At 33.1% G+C, this 5,281-nt stretch overlaps 1 long non-coding RNA gene across 5 annotated transcripts in view; it reads right to left on the bottom strand.

The window, feature by feature from the left end:
* LOC132279299 (uncharacterized) overlaps positions 1 to 3,563 on the bottom strand; it is an 8,713-nt gene extending 5,150 nt beyond the window's left edge. The window contains exons 1-5 of one of the 5 annotated variants that reach the window (XR_009471290.1): positions 3,119 to 3,563; positions 2,937 to 2,998; positions 1,314 to 1,408; positions 140 to 311; positions 1 to 10 (exon numbers count right to left, since the gene is read on the bottom strand). The exon at positions 1 to 10 is cut by the window's left edge and continues 147 nt beyond it. This is a non-coding gene — a long non-coding RNA (uncharacterized LOC132279299). The remainder of the gene's footprint in view (positions 11 to 139; positions 312 to 1,313; positions 1,409 to 2,936; positions 2,999 to 3,118) is intronic. The other 4 variants (XR_009471287.1, XR_009471289.1, XR_009471288.1 and 1 more) reach the window with 4 other exon arrangements.
* Positions 3,564 to 5,281: the final 1,718 nt, after the last annotated feature.

The following is a 5,281-nucleotide window of genomic DNA, read 5'->3' as shown; positions in this document are numbered from 1 at the left end:
CTTATTAACCCTAAACAAAAATTAACAATTGTAGATGTTTAGTACAAAAATAAATATAGAAATCCTTTTTTCTCCTTCATATTGAATATAGTCTAATTATGTAAACTATATAAGATGATCTATATATATATATATGTACCTTAAAGGTAATAAGGTTTTCGCGTCTATGACATCCTTGCATTGTGTCGGACCCCGTCTCTTCTTCGGTGGTGGTTAGGATGATTTTGAAATTGAAGCTTCGGTATTTTGTTCACTCACTTTTTCCACTTCACTAACCGTTCGTTTCATTGTCAACTTATTATTTATCCATCCTAGAAAAACAAACAAAAAAGTGAGAATTCAGTTAAGAGAATGCAATCAAATTGTTAAAAAAAGACAATAAAATTGTAATTCAACACAACATCTAAACATCAACACGGGCAATTTAATAACTATGACACAGTGGTAATTATTAACTCTTGTTCCAAGTCAAAGTATTAAGTTGGATCCAATGCAACCGATTACAAGCCAATCTGTAATGCCATCGAGAATCGATGAATAAAATAGCTAATGGACGATAGATATATAGTTGAGCAAGATCAACAATTCAGTGGATTGTCCCTCATTGGACTAAGTATCTGGTTTTTCCCTATTTATGTTCTTTCACATGAAAATATTCTGTCTCTACTATATTTTATGCATGAATATTGCGGTTGTGTTGAAAGAATTCAAAACCTAACGGATATAAACAAAAATCCAAATCACAGTAATCATAACTAACTAGCTAAATTTTAAAGAGTTTAATTGTAATTCAAAAAGTTACTTTGTTGCAAATTAATATCCATAAGACCTATTCATTCTCTCTCTAGGTCTAATTTACCAATATGCTTTGACACATCAGAGTCTTGAGCAACAATCTCACGTACTAAGAACTTTTTTTTTCCTTTTCACTTTCCGTTAATGTCAATATGCTCAGCACATGCATCCTTTGTAAAACAGCATCCCTATAAAACACTATTTTGTATGTTCCATCATTTTACATACCATCGTAAAACTGAGTACATCGACATAGAGCCAAAAATGGCTCTTCTCTTCAATCTTTTCACAAAAAAAAAAAAAAGCGCTGGTATTGTAACACCAGTACTAGCGCTTTTCCTTAAAGCGCTGGTACTGTAACACCTACACCAACGCTTCAGTAGAAGCACTGGTACTGTATCACCTATACCAGCGCTCTTCCCAAGAGCACTGGTAAAAGACTAATCTGTTGTAGTGTAAGGAATAATTTTAAATGAATAGATAAAAAATTAAAAAGCAGGAAAAGTAATCTTTAATACCTTCAAATAATATTAGCCAATCAAATGCGAGTTATGCCCTTCTTGATTGCTAATGCGAAGGAAACCGGGACAAAGGCTGAATTATAATGGTCACACTATCAGCAATAGCAAGAACATAGCAAGCTTAGTGTCTTGTAGCATACAAAAACAAAAAATTTTGTTCAAGTAGGAGGCAAAAGATCTTTGACTTCCATTTCAATATTCTCTCAATGTTTGGTTTTCAAAGTTACAGAGAGTTAAGAACCCTTTTTGTAATTTGCAGTGGGTCGGTCAGTCGCTTGAGGGGTGGGGTGATTCGCTGCTATGTTTAGGGAAGAGAAGACAACAGAAAGTGAAATTTTTTGAAGAAAACATAATAGACCTCCAACCTCAATCTAATCTGTTTAGAAAACTGGTCATAGAGCTGGTCATCTAACATAGCATTAGTTCAAGTAAGAAATGATCATTTCTTATAAGATAATGTTATGATTATCCTAAACAGGTCTATGAATTAGTTTGAACTTTGTTGAAGTGTATTTTTTTAATAATAATAATTAAAAATAAAAATAAACCTTTTATTGAAATATGTACTTATTTTGTGACTCGGGTGGAAGCCATAATATCACAACATCCAGGAGTATCTGGTGTAGTTGTTGTTGGACTTCCAGACACTCAATTTACGGAGATGGTTGTTGCTTCTATTCAAATAAGAGACAATTGGAAATGGATTGATTTGGGATCTCATATCTTAGCAAAGAACATTGAATTTTGCTTATCTAGTGAGATCCTCCAGCACTTCTGTAAAAAGAAGAACTTAACTGGGTATTTCTATTAATCTTTATACTATATCAATGCTTACTTTCAGCCTTTTAATTTCATCTTCTCCTTCTTTATGCTATAGGTATTCATACAGCTTTTTTTTTTTTTTTTTTTTTTTTTTTTTTTTTTTCAGGTTTAAAATACCCAAAACTTTTGTTATATGGAAGAAGTCATTTCCATTGAAAGCGACTGGAAAATTAATAAGATATCAAGTTGAAAGAGAAGTTATATCTCATGTTCAATATCTGCCTAGCAATCTATAACTACAATTTATTTATTTATTCGATTAATTAATTAATTTCATCTAAGAAGTGGGTGTGGAACATTAAAAAATAGTAATAATAATATTATTATTAATTTTATCTACCGTAAATTCCAATTCCTATTCCATTTCCAATTTCCAATTCCAATTTAGAATTTTGTATTATTATAAAAAAGTTGTGCTATTTGCTAATACTCCTGGCTTTCTCAACTCTTTCCTAATCCAAAAACCCTAGAAGAAGGTGCAAGAAGGAAGGATGGTCTCAAAAACTCTCTACTTTCGCATGCAAACTTCAATGGATAATTACTGGTACAATTCTTCAACGGAGAATGTGGGGATTGAATGGTACCATGTTAATTTATCAAGCAACTACGACTAAGACGATTGGGACAGTGACCACAACTTCGACCCCTACAGAAAATAGAGAACAAGGGAAACTAAGAAGAACAGAGAAGAAAAGCAGCTGATGCCAATCCAAGCTAAAGTTTAAGAGTTAAAGTTTTCTCAATGTTGGAACACAGAAAAAAAAAAAAAGAAAAAAAAAGAAAAAAGAAAGAAATTACCTGAAAAAGGAAATCAGACAAAACTTGTTCCAACAATCCAAGCTAAGATCGATTATTTCCTCCTGTACAAAAAAAAAAAAAAAAAATTGAAAACAACAATCTTAAGTAAAGAATGAGATCAAATAGTGGTTGCAGAATCATTGAAATTAGGAGGATGCGTTGTCGCATGAAATCAAACCCACCTGATCTCAAATCAAACCTACTCGAAGCACTTCTTCCCCTACGCACTCGAAGCACTTCTTCCCCTTCGAGTGAAATTAGGAGGATCTTGTTTACTGCTTTGGCTGTTTCCGTATTCCCGGCTAGATGACGGCACTTCTTCCCCTACGCACTCGAAGCCGAATTGCTTAAAAATCTGCTTTGGCTGTTTCCTCCGAATTGTTGTTTCCGCATTCCCGGCTAGATGACGGCTAGATGATGTCTGGAATAGGAATGGGGAGTGGAGAACGGCTGAAGGATTAGGGCTATTGGAAAATGAAAGGATTAGGGCTTTGCAAAATGAAATGGGAAAGTGGAGAATGCAATGTTAATTCCCCACAAAACGACGTAGTTTTAGGGCCCAAATATTCTCTATATATAAAATCAACGGAGGGAAAAAATGGAGGGAAGGGAAAAAAAATGGAGGGAATGGGAAAAATGGGGACACCTATACCAGCGCTTCTTTTAGGAGCGCTGGTATTACACATATACCAGCGCTCCTCCAAAAAGCGCTGGTACTATTACCATTACACCTATACCAGTGCTTCTATTAGAAGCGCTGGTAATATTTAGACCTATACCAGTGCTCCTACAAAAGCGCTGGTACCATTACTCCTATACCAGCGCTTCTAAAGAGAGCGCTGGTAATATTAGACCTATACTAGCGTTTTTTTTTTAAAACGCTGGTAAAAACCTAATATGTTGTAGTGAAAGGAAGAGAGAAAGAGTAGTAAGAAACTTCAGAAAAATCGATGCCAAACTTAATACGTTGCATATGTTTAAATAGAAAAATAAAAGTAATTTTTACTATTTGGCGAATAGCAAAAAAAAAAATCAAATTTACTATTTATGAATAATGTTCAATTTACTTGAGAAATTGGTTACAAAAGGAAAAAAGAGAGAGTGGTAAGAAACTTCAGAAAAATTAATACCAAACTCAATACAATGCATCTGTTTCAATAAAAAAATAAAAGTGATTTTTACTATTTGGTGAATAGTAAAAAAAAGTCAAATTTATTGTTAATAAATGGTATTTAGATAAGATCGAATCTGCTTTCACTGTTCATGAATAGTATCTTGTCGTTACTTTTCACTGTTGATGAATAGTAGATTTTGACAGCCTTCTTATCGAGTGTTAGATTGTCGATTGCAGTCAGCTAGAAGAAGACTTCAATGCTTCAACCCTCCATTACATTGATGAAGTTATGGAGTTCATTTTCATCTAATGGAGGAGTGCTTGATGGACTTTGGCTATATTGTAAAATCAAATCCATATCTAATTGTTCTGAACCCATAACAATATTTGTTTAAGCTGTAATTTTTAGGCAATAAATTTGTTTTAAAAACTCGTCGGCTTCAAATTGTTGATCAGTTGCATAAAGTGGATAATCAATAGGCAGTTGTGTGATGAAAAGTCTTCTTCCATCACAAACTTTGAAGAATGGTAAATCCGTTGGACCATCTTAAGACATTCTATGTGTTGTGTCCTTAAGGTGCAAAAGACTTTCAATAGCAAGATTCAAAGGATTGATCCTCTGAGCTAGATCTTGTTCAAAATTATCATCTGCTATAGGGTTTAGAAACCAAATCTGATCTGGCTGGAAATTTTTTGTTTTTTCTCGCTATCCAATAGAACTTGAAATCCAGAAAGTCATGCTGCGACTAACTTTCCGTTTTATAGAGCATTGCTTTGATTATGGCTGGAATTATATTTCAGGAAGTGGAATTATGGGATAAGAAGATAACTTTGTTAGTTACTCCCCAATCAATTTGTTCCATTGACCATTGTACTCCAGGAATAATAAAAAGAGTTAGTTTTGGAATATGTTTATGATTATAAATCATGTTGAAATTGTTTATTTCTTCATGATTATTAAGATAGCAATCTTTGATAGTTTCAAAATGATCTTCAGTATTTTGAACGATAATTTTGAAAAGGCCAACAGTGAATATGTCTCTTGCAGTCTTGCTTTTTCAAGAAGACAAATTTTGTTGATTTTTGCAAAAATATTGTTTGGAAAATCATATTCCCCAACGATTTGTGCTACTTTTAAAAACCAATTAATATGAGTTAAAGAAAAATCTTTTTCCCAATCAATTGTTAAACAAATTTGAATGCAAATTAAGCTGTTTAAGTTCTTCTGTCA

The sequence above is a fragment of the Cornus florida genome, unplaced genomic scaffold (genome assembly GCF_030987335.1).
Source record: "Cornus florida cultivar Cherokee Brave unplaced genomic scaffold, ASM3098733v1 CherokeeBrave_3.0.0_Hap2_Chr10, whole genome shotgun sequence".
In the NCBI taxonomy this organism is placed as follows: domain Eukaryota; kingdom Viridiplantae; phylum Streptophyta; class Magnoliopsida; order Cornales; family Cornaceae; genus Cornus; species Cornus florida.
Note: the sequence above shows the minus strand (reverse complement) of the source record. Positions and strands in the feature narration are given on the sequence as shown.